We start from the raw sequence: 16763 nt of genomic DNA, 5'->3' as shown, positions 1-16763 counted from the left end.
ATAATGGGATGTGTATAATTTATTTATCTAATAAAGATATACATAAATTATATACGTAACATATTTTACTCACCTTTTTAATATATATAAAAGGGAAAGTAATTTATTAATTACTTTTATGGTAACTTAGGTAGTAATATTTAATCTGATGTATATGTTTTATATTTAAATAATAAAAATATGTATAGATTTGATACGTGTTATGTTTTAAGTTACTTTATAATTTCATGGTAACTTAAGTATTATTGGATAATCCATTAATAAATAATAGGATGTGTATAATTCATTTATTTAATAAAGATATACATAAATTATATACGTAACATATTTTACTTACCTTTTTAATATTTTAATATTTATTTTTTTAAGTTGACTTGGATTGGGAAAAGGGTTAGGGTTATTTTATTTAGCCTATAAATATATAGCTATAGGTTACAAAAGGGGATTAAAAATATTCACGTGATATATTCCAGAGAGAGAGAGAGTTAGAGAGGGAAGGAGGAAAAGAAAGGAAGGAGGAGAAAAATCCGGTAGAGAAAAGATCAAGGAAGAAGAAGTTTAACTTTCGATCCGAAAGTTTAAGGCAAGTTCTTCTTCTATCTCTTTCCCTTTGATTCGTGTTTCTATGCATGCCTAGGAAATTCCAGGATTTATTAAACACATAAAATTAAATAATTATGCATGTTTAATTGGATTAAAATATAGATTTTATGAAATTGGTTCATATCTGTTCTTGCGTTATGAATTGAAAAATGCATAATTTTGATTTGATTTCCGGTGTGAATTTTTATATGCTTAAATTATGTATTTTTCATATCTGTGGAATGATGGAATGTAAAAACATGCCTAGTATTCCTGAACATTAAATAGGAACTAGGTTTGGGTTTAAATAAATTTAAATAGACTCGATCATAATGATGCTTGCTATTTGAATGTTTTAAACAAATGAATAGATTTAATCTTGTAAAATGTTGTAACAATTGAGATTAAATGTGTAGGATGAATTGGATATGGAAAATGCTTATTCGACGGTATAATAAAATATCATCATGTATAAGATTCAGTTTGTGTAGGACATATGATATAGGAAGCTTAAATAAATAATAAGTCATTCCTATTTTGTGATAACTTGATATCATATTATTATAGTTATTTCTGGATTGTTTGATATATTTCCTTAATCGTTATATCAATTGTTGTTGGATTGTGTGTTTTAATGCACCGATATGGGACGGTGGCATTCTAGGGATGGATTAACTTATCAGTTAAGTCCTACCTATTTTATATAAGGAAATGGATTAACTAATATGTTAAGTTCTACTTATATTCAAGTCAGATCAGCTGAACAAGTTGAATGACTTATGAATGATTAATTTATTATATAAGGGAATGGATTAACTAAAACGTTAAGTCCTACTTATATTTAAGTCAGGTCAGCTGAACAAGTTGAATGACTTATGGAGGATTAATTTATACTAGATAGGATTGTTGCTAGATTATATATATATAAGCACGGTGCCATGATATGAGCTTGAGTCTCAGGATCAGTGGTTAGGGCGCGTATATCGCCAGGGATGTGTAGCTAGATATAATGTAGTTGTGTACCCTGGTAGGTCTAGGTACTCATGCCCCCTATATGTGCGTTTTGCATGTTGCCTACTATTCAGGTTGAGACAACCCTATAGTCTAGTGAGGTTCCTTTAGTGTGTATATATATATATACGGACTATTAGTTGCTGTTAGATTGATTAGGATGTATACGTGTATCGGATCTCTGCTTGGACTGTAGTAGAGTAGAACTTGTTTGTGGGCCTGACCCACCATTATTTTTCATGTGTTCGTCAGGAGTAGAAGTTGTTCGTGCTGAGCGGGGATCAGTCTATTTCATTCTTCCGATGCTACATAGGAGTTCCTTTATGATTCAGTTTCCTGATTTAGAAAGTTATTGCTGTCATTTGTTTAGTTTGGATTTTCTAGGGGTCCACACAGTATGGATTCCCGAGTTGTATTTTGGAGGATCAGTTATATCAGAAGAGTTTATTAATTAATGGAAATATATTTTAAAGTTTATTATTAGATTATCATTTTAGTTTCTTGTCAGCATTTTATTTATTCTTCTTTATTCTTTTGTACTCTGTGTTCGTTTATTATCAATTTGTTTTGATTTCCTCGGGTATTCGGGCGTGAGCCTGGCCAACCCGCATTCGAAAATCCAGGGGTATCATAGTTGGTATCAGAGCACTCCAGGTTCAAGTGTCCTTAGGAGTGTCTTTCATTATGTGACTTCCGCGTTGCGTCTCTTAAAACTTAGAGCCCATATTAGGATTCGTTGTACTTTATCTACGGTTTATTAGGAGGAGCTGATGTCAATTATATTCTGTAGTCATAGAATGGTTGGCACTAGAAAAAGGATGGGTTTAAGGCGAAAGCAATAAAGATCCAAAGGAGTAGAGGAGTATGTTATCGATTTCGTTGCCAGAAGGCAGAGTTAAGGATTGACAGTTTAGGTTCGTTTGGCGTTACTTTAAAAGTATAAGCCAAGAAAGGATTTAGGTGTACGTGATAGGTCACCGCATATCGGGACCAACATGACTTCAGTTGATCTCAAAAAGGAGACAAGCAAGGAGTAGGAGCCGAAGAGGATCCTAATAGAGGAGATTTATGTGTGTCCAATAGAGAGGGTACTAAATCTTGAAGAGGGATGATTGCGCGAGGTGATCTGAATTGCTAGTAGTATAGCGAATGTTATTAGTAGAATTGGGGTTGATCAATCTACAAATAATTAAACTTTCTTATCATCTCTAAAAGAGGTATATAAGAAGTATTGTTCAGGAGTTTGGGGATTGGATGTGTTCTTATCAGAACGAAATACATAATTTTTAAATCACATACAAAAAGGCATTGGTATTATGTTGTGACGTTCTAATTCTATTTATAAAGTCAAGTAAGACAGTTTACATTCCGCACATAAGGAGGATGAGGGTTAAGCCCTTGGTATTTGCTTAGGAAAACATTTGTGCTTTTAAGCGATGTTTTAAAGGATATGTTTCGAGATTGAATGATTATTTACGAAACTATAAAAGGAAATTTTGAAACAATCTAGTAAGGTTGATTTCAAAGGAGACTTTCTTTTCTAGAAAGAACTATGTTCTAAGTAGGAGTATATTTTGTTCTATTTTGTTTATCATACGTGTTTTATTTATTTTTTTGTTAATTACTCGGGATTTGGTATGTGGTTTAGTTGGGGACACAAGTGTGTGATCAACCAACTATTGTTTTAATAACATGGAGTAATAACGCTATTTACGCTAGATTTGTGAGCATACAGTCGTAGGATTTGGTAGATACACATAAATCTAGCCAATCTATTGGACCTGGACATGTGTCATTATGGTGTGTTTTGGGATGGGATAGTTAAACCATCACTACGAGTCAAACAATCTAGAACGATTAGTTTGATATACTTTACGTTAGGTATGGATTTGTATCATATTACAGCGCTATGATATTGGTGATTGTTAATGTTTCGGTATGCGTGAGGTAGTGGTAAATAAATATCACTGTAATGCTATGATGATATATCAGAGGTGCTGGATTTGCTGAACATCTTCTTGAAAATTTCAGAAGTTGTTACCAGGTTAGAAGGAGGATTTAGTACTGGATTAAGTACTTATTGGAATGACACCGAGTGAGGATAGAAGACTGAATAAATATTCATCAGTAAATTCTTAATCAAGAATTTATTCAAGAGGGTGTGTTATTAGGAGGAATTTGCCGATGTTGCACACGGAAGAGGAAACTAAGTCTCTTCATTTCCATAAATAATTTGGAATTATTTTTTTTAGTCACAATTTGCAACAATTAGCTGTTGCAAGGAAATTAATGACTTATGTAGAGGATGGAAAGATTTTATATTATTTTGAAGTTAGACAAAGAAGTCGGATTGTCATTAACTTGTCTTAAAGAAACAGGGTGTGTCAAAGACAAGATAGTGAGACCAAATACTTATATAAAGATAAGGTGTAGGGTATGTATGGAAAGGTCTTAGTTTGTTGACTTTTGTTGAGTTAAGTCATAGTTAACTATTAATAAATGGAATTACCGATTGATTTTTAATATTGGCAAGTTTATCATGGATCAGTGGTGGATAGATTTAGTTACAGAATTCGCTTTTGAAGATGCTTTAATTTAAACGTTGGGTACAGACGAAAGCTGGTGGTACCAGACTAACGGTACTTTCTATAGACAAATTGGATGGAGGATGCATAGACTGAGTTTCACAACTTTTAGTTCTTCATGCTGGTGGAAACATGATGCTTCACGATAAGCAGGAGAAGGGACATAGTGATTTATCTCCAAGTCTAATATTTATTAGATAGTAGAAATGGGCCATCAAAGATCACTAGATCCTTTGCAGCTATTCCTATACTAAAGTGGAAATGAGAGAGCATTTTACGGATTTAGTTGCGGGATTTCTAATTTTACACAAGGGTTAGGATTTTGGGTGGGATATTGGTTGACTGATACATTAGGTCAGCTTGATTCTTGTCTATTTCGAACTGGTAGGACTTCAGTTCATACGAATATAATGGATCACAAGATGGTTTAGATAGATTACAGTGGTGATTCACACTTTATATCAAGTTCCGTCTGGTGGAAGCAATGATGTAAATGGATGCTCTCAACAAACGATAGAATATTTAAATCTTTCGGTTAGTTGTTGAGTTATCAGATGCATTTATAGCAAGTGTAATAATAACACTTGTTATTACTACGGTAGTTGAGAAAGTCAACTTTGAATATTGGAGCTGACCTTGGAGACGGTATTACCTTACTCGAATGGAGTTTAAGGTACTCGAGGAGGATTTAGTAGTTTCTGTAAATAGTGATATGACGATCGGGCGACTTAGCTGGAAAGTTTATAATTTTTCTCGGTGTGCTCAGACGGTTAAAATGTACATCATAACATTAAATGTCGGTTTTGGTGAACAGATATTGATAAGGATGCATATATAATTGCCGTAAGTGTAAAACCTGCTACAAAGGTGGAAAGTTGATCATCGGATGTCGTAGGAATCTTTAGCCACTTCCTATAACAAAAATGGAAGTTGAACTAAACAGGAGTGACGGTCGGTGGGAAGGATCGACATTGATTTGGAATTTCAATTTTCCATATAGAATCCGAGTGGTGGGTTGAGAAAGATCGCTTGAGGACATAAATTTGAGTGATGCTTATTTTAGAACTTCATATTAGTTCTATAGTTTAGTGATAGTGGTGTTATAGCATGTGGATGTTCATATTAGTAGATGCAAAGTGCTATTTCGAAGGTGCTTTATGAAGATTTTGGAGTAGCAGCTCTACTTCATATCTATAGACGGAGGAATTAATCGAGAGATTAAATTAGACCATAAAGGATATGTTTGAGGCGTATATCTTAGATTTTCATGGATAGTTGGAAGTGTTTACTTCACTTGTTAGAATTTTGTCTGTGATATTGTTGGCAAAAGGAGGTTAGTGTGACAACTTTGGAGATTTTGTATCTTTCACAATGCATACCTCTCATTTGTTGGTTGGAAATGGAAGTAAGGGTTATACAATCAGACCTCGACTTCATTTAAAAATATGTCGGAAAGAGATACTTCCCTTTGTATTGAACTGCGCGCGGTTGGGAGGCGACAGTGGGATGTTGTAAATAGTTGAACTCGTATACTAGAGTTTTTCTATTAGGGAGTAGTTGGCTCGTTCTGTTTTTCATATAGGAAGAAAGACGATTTTTGGAGAAATGTCAATTTTACTTATTACATTGACTTTTAGAGGATTGTGTTTCGCAATTGAGGCAGTCGCCTCTGAATTAGTGTTACCAAATTATTAACGTTAGGTGCATAGGAGTTTGTGCGTATATTCTATGGCACTTGGAGGTATCTAGATCATTCTCTTGTTGACATAGGAGGATTACGTTGTTATTTGATACAACCTACGCATCGTATGATTATTGTGTTTCTTAAACTATAAGAATCCTGTATACCACTTGGTATATTGGAGTTAAGTGGAGCCCTTATAGTGAGGTTGCGTCTACTTGGCAAATAGAAGGATGTTTTTCGCTCACAGTTTCCAAGCATAATGGAAGAAAGTAAGGGCGAATTCCGAGGACGGAATTCCTTTTGTTAGGGGGAAAGAATGTAATACCCTTAATTTTAAAAGGATAGTCTCGTCATTTATTTATTTGTTTTAATTGTATTTTTAATTATTTAATTGATTATTTGACTAATTGTTTATGTGCTTAATTGAATTAGGTATTACTTGATTATTTGATTATATGTCTATGTATTATTTGTATTTGTGTATGTGTTAATTGTTTAATTAGATTATGTGCTTAAATGGTATTTTGATTAATTGTAAATTAAATGTTTTCTTTTCTTTTAATATTTTAGTTTATTTTTCATTTATGGTTATGGTTAGTAGTAATGGGCCAACCAATTGGGTCCCATGAACTACTTGAATAAGAGGTTGGACGTGTATGGATTATTACCTGTGGATAGTTGTGTATGTGTATATATATAGATATATATTATATACATATATAAAAATGAAAGTAATTTATTAATTACTTTTATGGTAACTTGGGTAGTAATATTTAATCTGATGTATATGTTTTATATTTAAATAATAAAAAAATACATAGATTTGATACGTGTTATGTTTTAAGTTACTTTATAATATTATGGTAACTGAAGTATTATTGGATAATTCATTAATAAATAATGAATTGTTTATAATTTATTTATTTAATAAACATATGCATAAATTATATACGTAACATATTTTACTTACCTTTTTAATATATATATAAAAGGGAAAGTAATTTATTAATTACTTTTATGGTAACTTGGGTAGTAATATTTAATCTGATGTATATGTTTTATATTTAAATAATAAAAATATACATAGATTTGATACGTGTTATGTTTTAGGTTACTTTATAATATTACGATAACTTAAGTATTATTGGATAATCTATTAATAAATAATGGGATATGTATAATTTATTTATTTAATAAAGATATACATAAATTATATACGTAACATATTTTACTTACCTTTTTAACATATATAAAAGGGAAAGTAATTTATTAATTACTTTTATGGTAACTTGGGTAGTAATATTTAATCTGATGTATATGTTTTATATTTAAATAATAAAAATATACATAGATTTGATACGTGTTATATTTTGAGTTACTTTATAATATCATGATAACTTAAGTATTATTGGATAATCCATTAATAAATAATGGGATGTGTATAATTCATTTATTTAATAAAGATATACATAAATTATATATGTAATATATTTTACTTACCTTTTTAATATTTATTTTTTTAAGTTGACTTGGATTGGAAAAATGGTTAGGGTTATTTTATTTAGCCTATAAATATATAGATATAGGTTGCAAAAGGGGGTTAAAAATATTCACGTGATATATTCTAGAGAGAGAGAGAGTTAGAGAGGGAAGGAGGAAAAAAAAGGAAGGAGGAGAAAAATCATGTAGAGAGATGATCAAGGAAGAAGAAGTTTAACTTTCGATCCGAAAGTTTAAGGCAAGTTCTTTTTCTATCTCTTTCCATTTGATTCGTGTTTCTATGCATGCCTAGGAAATTCCAGGATTTATTAAACAAATAAAATTAAATAATTATGCTGTTTAATTGGATTAAAACATAGGGTTTATGAAATTGGTTCATATATGTTCTTGCGTTATGAATTGATAAATGCATCATTTTGATTTGATTTCCGGTGTGAATTTTTATATGTTTAAATTATGTATTTTTCATATCTGTGGAATGATGGAACGTAGAAATATGCCTAGGATTCCTGAACATTAAATAGGAACTAGGTTTAGATTTAAATAAATTTAAATAGACTCGATCATAATGATGTTTGCTATTTGAATGTTTTAAACAAACGAATAGATTTAATCTTTTAAAATGTTGTAGCAATTGAGATTAAATGTGTAGGATGAATTGGACATGGAGAATGCTTATTCAACGGTATAATAAAATATCATCATGTATTAGATTCAGTTTGTGTAGGACATATGATATAGGAAGCTTAAATAAATAATAAGTCATTCCTATTTTGTGATAACTTGATATCATATTATTATAGTTATTTCTGGATTGTTTGATGTATTTCCTTAATCGTTATATCAATTGTTGTTGGATTGTGTGGTTTAATGCGATATAGGACGGTGGCATTCTAGGGACGGATTAACTTATCAGTTAAGTCCTACCTATTTTATATAAGGGAATGGATTAACTAAAATGTCAAGTCCTACTTATATTCAAGTCAGGTCAGCTGAATAAGTTGAATGACTTATGAATGATTAATTTATTATATAAGGGAATGGCTTAACTAAAACGTTAAATCCTATATATATTCAAGTCAGGTCAGCTGAACAAGTTGAATGACTTATGGAGGATTAATTTATACTAGATAGGATTGTTACTAGATTATATATATATAAGTATGGTGCCATGATATGAGCTTGAGTCTCAGGATCAGTGGTTAGGGCGCGTATATCGCCAGGGATGTGTAGCTAGATATAGTGTAGTTGTGTACTATGGTAGGTCTAGGTACTCATGCCCACTATATGTGCGTTTTGCATGTTGCCTACTATTCAGGTTGAGACAACCCTATAGTCTAGTGAGGTTCCTTTAGTGTGTATATATATTTATATACGGACTACTAGTTACTGTTGGATTGACTAGGATGTATACGTGTATCGGATCTCTGCTTGGACTGTAATAGAGTAGAACTTGTTTGTGAGCCTGACCCACCATTATTTTTCAGGTGTTCGTCAGGAGTAGAGGTTGTTCGTGCTGAGCGGGGATCAGTCTATTTCATTCTTCCGATGCTATATAGGAGTTCCTTTATGATTCAGTTTCTTAATTTAGAAAGTTATTGCTGTCATTTGTTTAGTTTGGATTTTCTAGGGGTCGACACAGTATGGATTCCCGAGTTGTATTTTGGAGGATCAGTTGTATCAGAAGAGTTTATTAATTAATGGAAATATATTCTGATGTTTATTATTAGATTATCATTTTAGTTTCTTGTCAGCATTTTATTTATTCTTCTTTATTCTTTTGTACTAGGTGTTCGTTTATTACCGATTTGTTTTTGATATGCTCGGGTATTCGGGCGTGGACCTGGCCAACCCGCATTCAGAAATCCGGGGGTATCACATAAATAAACTCCGTGGCCTATTTTGGGTATTTGCCACGATATATATTCGTGGGCAATTAAATTTATAGCCACGAATAAATTCCGTGGGAAAAAACCTATTCTACCACGATAAATATTTTTGTGGCAGAAGGATTGAATTAGCCACGATTAATTCCTATATCGGGATTGCTACCTGCCACGACAGTATTGTTATCTAGCGACAAAATAGCTTGTGGCAATAGATGGTATTTTACCACGACTTCAAATTTGTGGCAAAAAGTTCACATTTTGCCACGAAAATTTTTAGCCGTAGTTATTGACATTCTGTGACGGGGCTACGCCCATGACTGAGCCACGAGCTATTTCTTGTGGCTAAAAGGCTTTCGCCACGAAATTTGAAAGTTTTTGCCACGAAGTGTCATGTGGCAAGAAGCCAAATTTGTTATAGTGTTGGTTGACGTGTGGAACATACACATCAACTGGTTTAGTTCTCCAATAGTAAATTTGCATATTGCCTAAAATAATGAAATACCGATCGACGTAAAAAGTCTACAGGTCGACTGGTTCTCCCCAGGTTTGTGGTTTTGGATCTTTTTGTGTGCCTTTGGCACTTGACATCATTTTTGGTTCACTTACAACATTGTAAATGACATTAAACCGCTCCTAAAACTTTTATAAAGTGGGGAAAATCATGAACAATTTAATAAAAATACCCATCTTGAATGAAATTTTAAAAGTGATACAATCATATAACCTTTTTGAAAACTATATGAAACATCCACGATCTTAAGTGTTCAAAGTACCCACGAGTTGATAGGTTACAACATCAAAACAATAATTTTACATTTTCCATTGAAAAGGTTTCAAAATAATACAAGTTCATGCCAAGCTTTACAAAAATAGTCATGGCTATAAAAGATATCCAAAATAAATTCTACACCTACGTCTAAGCTCATGAGAATGCACCTTCTTCCATCCCGCTTCCAACTCCTGAAAATGTTTAAAGTAAAGGGGTGAGCACCACGGCTTAGTAGAGTATGCCGAAGGCATGGCTCATAAAGCCCCGTGAGTAAACATATATAAAAAGGGATAACAAGATAGGATGATCATGCTATTACGGGGAAAAATAACCAAATCAACTATACATGATATTAACAACAATATATAGATACCAACTTAACTACATTCCACATACACGTTAGTCTATTACAAAAATAACAGTGTAATCGATGTTTATGCCATGACTCCACCCGAACCAACCCATGGTCTCATTTTACACACAATGCACTTTCCCAACCAATCCATCTCACAACACAAATCCACACTAGAGGCCTCTAACTCCAAATAACATAAGTCTACCGTTTGTCCACCTCACAGGCTACCTATCCTTGGTGTAAGACCACCGCTCATTACCATTTGGGCCTAGCTACCGAAATTTTGGAAACACGACTACCGCTTGTCTTCCGGCCATCACAAAATTTCCTCAACTTGAATCTTATCCTTCTCACATCACCCTTTACTCACACATTCTCTACCCAATGCATGAGCTAAAATTACCTCAATGAATACTCATCTTCCAACTTAAAATGACTAGACTCCTAGCTAGCCTCATGAATGAATATGCCATCCAATAGCATTAAAACCTCATTATACAAACATGCTTAAATCAAAACAAAATTTAACCATTTACTTGACATAATCACATTATCTCTTATTTAGCATGCTTTATCATATTAGAGTAAAGTTCTGAATTATGGCATGTACAACTTCACAAGTCATATAAATTTTTACTCATAATTCACCATTTAGCACATACATAACATAATTCCTACAATTAGGCATGCTTGCAAATCATCCATTCGATCATTTTAGCATGTGGTTGGCACAAATTTATCAAACGGATCATGCTTGTCAATTTCCCACATAGCCAATCTAATGATCAAAATACGATAGTCATAGCATGGTAATATATGCAAATATCAAATAATAATTCACAATCACTTAGGACTCCATGAATTAAACACCCCACCTCGAATTAGGATGAAAATCATAATCCCACTGAAATCAAAATACATTCCTCGCTAAACTGCCTCCGTAGGAAAAAAGAGGAGGCGAAGGAGAGCAATTAATCATTCTACGGCGCCTCCAAAATCCGAACTCGTGCCTCACCCCAAAAATTCCAAAGACTCCAAATCAAAATCCGAAACCATGGGCGCATAGCTCTCGACATGCTCGTCAAACTTTTCTTCTATGGCGTCATCAAAATCCAAGCCGAAGTAGATCGATTTCACGTCTAAAGCATGTAAAAATGATAAAGAAAAGAAAAGAAAGGAAAATGGTGGGAGAGAGAGAGATATATATATATCTCGGCTGATGAGAGAGGAAAAAGTGATTTTTGTGGCTAAAATTTACTTAAGTCACCCTTTATATAGTATTAGCCAAATGGCAGTTCCCGCTTCCTACTGAAATGCTTAAAACAACTCGTTTAAGTCCCGAACACTAGCAAACGACATAACGTAGTGCAAAATGGATAATCCCAATGAAAATGGGGAACATAGTGATGTCAAGAATTTTTTTGGACATTGAAATCTGCCGCGGGGCCCACCCGGCACCTCCTGGTCACGAAAATCGAGACTGACCAAAATGAACCCAAATGAGTTTCTAAGGGTTATAAACATGAAAAAATGCCCCAAAAGACTCTCGAAACACCATGATATGTATCCCTGTACACAAATAAAATAAAAGAAAAATGCTTGAAAAATACCAAAAAATTAGAGACATCACAATAATGAACCATCCTTCAATAGAGAGGAGGGTCTTCAAATGCCTCACCATCAAATAATGACAGGGGCTTGGAAGAAGACATTGCCAACATGACTATTTTAGCAGAGAACATGTTTGCTCTTTTTAATAAATCCAAGACATATTTTTCTTGGGATAGAAATACGCCATATGTATCATGCGGTACTTTCACTCCAAGGAGGTAATGAATTTTTCTAAGATCCTTGATTGGGAAGTCTTCTTGAAGCTTAGAGATAAGTTGTTGGATTACATGAGAGCTGGGTCCTATAACAATAATATTGTCATCCACATAAATGAGGATGAAAATTTTGGAAAAACCATGGTGAACAACGACATGTCCGCTCGAGAGAATTCAAACCCAAGTTCCAAAAAAGTGAGCTGAGACGGGAAAATCATGCTCAGGGAGCCTATTTCAGGCTATATAGAAATTTTTTGAGATGACAGACGTGATCAAGAAATAAAGGATGAACATATCCTTGGGGTTGAGTCTTGTATACATTTTCCTGCAAAAGCTATGTAAGAATGCTTTTGTGACATCTAACTGCTTGATGCACCAATGGATGTCACAACAAGTGACAAAATAATTCAAATCGTAGTGGGTTTTACAACTAGACTAAATATATCGCCATAAACAATACTAGGCTGTTGATGGCAACCAACTATGCCTTGTAACGATTAATACTCTCATTAGGTTTTCGCTTAATGTGAAAAAGCCATTTACAACCAACTAAGTTCATGGTGGGGTGACTCTGAACTAAGGTCCAAGTACCATTTTGTAATAAGGCATTGAACTCGTTAGTCACAACCACTCTCTATTTAAGATATTTTGATGCTACAGTTTATGAAGTGGGTTGATGAGCGCTGAAAAGTGCGTATTTAAACCCCTTAAGCTTAGGTATTCTAGAACATTTATCTATCTTATTTTCTCGATTTAGATTGATTTTGTATTATTTCCATTTTCAGGTACTTATCCCCAAAATAAGCTAACTCAGTTAAATAAAAGCATAATTGAAGCAATCTTGAGATGAATCAAAGAAAGGAGCAAAGTGGGAACAAAAGGAAGCAAGTGGTGGAAATTCAGCATGTTCGATCGATCTTAGAATATATTCGATCGATCGAAAGTTCATCGATCTCAACATTTCAAGATGGATCCAAACTCTTTTGTCCTTATCCAAAGATCCCACAAAGTTCGATCGATCCATCTTTCTTCCGATCGATCGAAAAGATTCCATCTTATCCACTTGTACCACCTTACCTACCAAATTTGTCTCTTTCCCAAACATATTTTCAAAATATCTCAGATTTGATTTTATCCAAAAAGGCACAGCCATAGAGGATCAATCCAGCTTAAATTCAATAAATCTCAGCCATGTTCGATCGATCTCACTACAAGTTCGATCGATTGAACTTCCCAAAGCCCAAGAAAATCCAAATTTCAGCTCATTAAAAGTTGTCTCAAATCTAATCATTGGAAGGAATATTGGTATACGAGCCCAGCTCATTGGGGGTGACATTTAACCTACCTATATAAGGAATATGAGCCATTCTTGAGAGCATATACTTGAGAATAGATAGAGACACAATTTTCCATATTCTTTGTGAGGAATAAAAGAAAAGAGGAGGCTAGAGACACAAGCTTAGAGTTGTTCCATCAACCAAGAAGATGAGCAATCTCTACCATGGAGTTAGCCCTTGAGGGTTGGAGGACACCATCCATGAGTGGCTAGACATCCTCTTGGGGTTAGAGTTAGCCCTAAGCATGTTTTCTACATCTTAATTTATGTATTTTTGAGGGGATTTGTATTGTGATTCATGTTTTGACACTTTTATATATATAAATCTTGTTTATTCAATTATTTGTGCGGTTTAATGTTTCCAATTGATCATTTCATTCTATTTATATGTCTATGTATACTAGAATAGATGTTCATGTGTTTATTTCTATTTCTTGTGTTATTGATGCATGTCTATGGGTATTAATGCTATAGATCTAGAGATTGTCAAGATATAGTGCTTAATGTAATACTCTTGTGGTTTATTTGATGGTTCATACTCATTTCTTGATGGATTGTGCAACTCCCTTAGTTTAATTAGTTTAATTTCATGTCATTAGCTTAATTGTAGTGTAGTTGTAGTTTAGATGTTAAATGGGAGGACAATCCATGCTTGTTGTTTGATATTTTATAGTTATGAATGCAAGTAGCATGTATCTCTAACCTTGTGATGTGTTTAGATTGTGAGCTTAAAGAAAGGATTAATGGCTTAGTTTGATATATTGTGCTATCCACCATGTTGCTTAGAAAATATATGCTTAATTTGTCATCCATGCTTGTTGAAACAACACATACACACACTATGTTGCAATACATGTTTTCTCCCTCATTAATCATTCATTAAGGGTGTAGAAAGGCTATGCTTAGTGGTGATCTCTGAAACCCAAGATCTCTCTCTTATTTTCTCTCCATTACATTTAATTGCCTACTTTAGTTTAAATTGCATCTTAGCATAATTCAACCACCAACTAATCTTTTGATCACTTGACCTACTAACCCTAATCTTAATTCCACAACCTAATATGATCCACCAATCCCTTGGGACGATCCCTACTCGCCCTAGCTATATTTTTAGTGAAAGGTAGTAGTAGCAATTTCTAAATGTAAAACTTGGCAACATTCATCATAGCCCCTACACCACTATCTTTTGGTGCACAAACTTTGGATTGAAGACGGCACAACACCAAGTTTTTGGCACCGTTGCCTGGAACTGATTGAAGGCAACGTCATATTTGTGGAAACAATTAGGAATTAGTACTCTTTTGATCGTGTCTTTACTTTGTTTTCATTTTGGTTACTTATTGTGTTGGTTCTTGTTTGACTAGGTGTATTGAAAAAAAAGGTGAGCAAAGGAGTATTTCAAGCAAGGAGCTAAGCAAAAGCAAGGAAAAAAGCTAAAATCTAAAAATTTTGCAAGGCTATAATTGAAAATTAAATTAAAGTGCTAAAGGACCCTTTGTGAGCTCTTTCTTAATTCAATCTCTAGTTAAATCGTCGGCCCACGTAGAAGCTTGTATTTCAATTCTTAGATAAATCGTGAGCCCACATGGAGGCAATTCACGTTTCTTTACATATTGTTGATAGCATGGGAGTATGGGATCATTGTATGTGGAGGAAGTTTGTTGATTGTTGATTTGTTGCGAAGGTGAAGTGTTTGTTCATTGTTTGTTGCTTATTGTGTTTTGTTGTGTATGCATGGTTGTAGATCATTGAAACCTACTCTTATCCCTCTAAATTTTCATCTTGAATCCATTGTTCGAAACCCTAGGGGAAGAGGAAGTTCTGGGCAATCCATTTCATCAATAGAAAGACATAATGAGGACCATGTGGAGGACCTTGGTCACATAGACCAACAAGGTATCCTCCACCCTAATGTGCATCATGATAATATGCAAGTACCATTAGGCATGCCGTGGCCATTCATTCACCCACCACAACAATAAGGCTAAGTTCCATTGGGAATGCCAAGGCCAATCTATGCTCCACCACCTCCCATCATTCAAGGCAATCAAGGTGCCCATGTTGTACCTCTAATTGCTAAACCTCCCCTTGCTTTAAGAGATCACTATGTGCCTAATGAATACAATGCACCCACATGCATTCAATTGCCACCATTTAAAGCACACCACTATGAGATCAAACCATAAACCATTCAAATGCTTCCTAACTATCATGGACTTCCAAGTGAAGAACCTTATAAGTATTTGGATGAGTTTCTTGAAGTATGTTCCACCGTGAGATACACGGACATGCCAGAAGAGATTTTAAGGCTTAAACTTTTTCCATTCATCCTTAAAGACAAGGCAAATATTGGTTTAACAATCTTAGGCCTTTTTCAATAACTTCTTGGGCAGAAGTGCAACAAGAGTTCTTGAAGAAGTACTATCCGGTTTCTAAGACCAATGCCATGAGAACCTCAATTCGAGAGTTTTCACACGGGGATGGGGAAACGTTCCATGAGGTATGGGAAAGATTCAATGAATTGTTTAGGAAGTGTCCACATCATGACATGCCCAAATGGCAATTAGTTCAATATTTCTTTGAGAGCTTATCAGGCAATTACAAGGGCATGGTTGATGCGTCCATAGGTGGCTCTTACATTGATAAACATGAGGATGATGTATGGCGTCTTTATGAGAGCATGAGTGAAAATTCTTTGCATCGAACTTTATCTTCCAAGAATGGTAGCAATTTAAGTGGAAGGAAGAGTGTTGGCTTACATTAAGTTGACCATTCCAATGAAATAGCTACCGAGATGAAATCCGTTTCTCAAAGGTTTAATTAATTCTTGATCAACCAAAACTCGGCAAATCAAGTATCTTCTGTCCCTAACCATTCCCATCATGCATCCAATGAGACATGTATGACTTGTTCAAGTGTTTTACATTCTACTTCCAATTGTCCCCATGGACATGTGCAAAATAAGCATCATGAACAAGTCAATGCAACTTTTGTTAATCAAGAGAACAATCCTTATGGCAATCACTATAATCCTAGTTGGAGGAATCACCCGAATTTCTCTTGGAGAAACCAAGGGAAAGGCTCAAACTCTCCCCAAGGTGGTTTCCAAGGGAAGTATGTTCCACCTCCGATGCAAAGCCAAGGTTCCCAAGGACATGGACCATTTCAATCACAAGGAAATTAATTTTCTTATTCTCATTTTCCTAATCAACCATCATATTCTCAA

General features: G+C 34.2%; 1 pseudogene; it reads right to left on the bottom strand.

Annotated features, from left to right (window-relative positions):
- Positions 1-15988: 15988 nt before the first annotated feature.
- On the bottom strand, positions 15989-16087 carry LOC132305791 (small nucleolar RNA R71; annotated as a pseudogene).
- Between the last annotated feature and the right edge of the window lie 676 nt (positions 16088-16763).

Source organism: Cornus florida, unplaced genomic scaffold (genome assembly GCF_030987335.1).
Source record: "Cornus florida cultivar Cherokee Brave unplaced genomic scaffold, ASM3098733v1 CherokeeBrave_3.0.0_Hap2_Chr04, whole genome shotgun sequence".
Lineage (NCBI taxonomy): Eukaryota > Viridiplantae > Streptophyta > Magnoliopsida > Cornales > Cornaceae > Cornus > Cornus florida.
The sequence above is the reverse complement of the archived record's forward strand: the minus strand, read 5'-3'. Positions and strand labels throughout refer to the sequence as shown.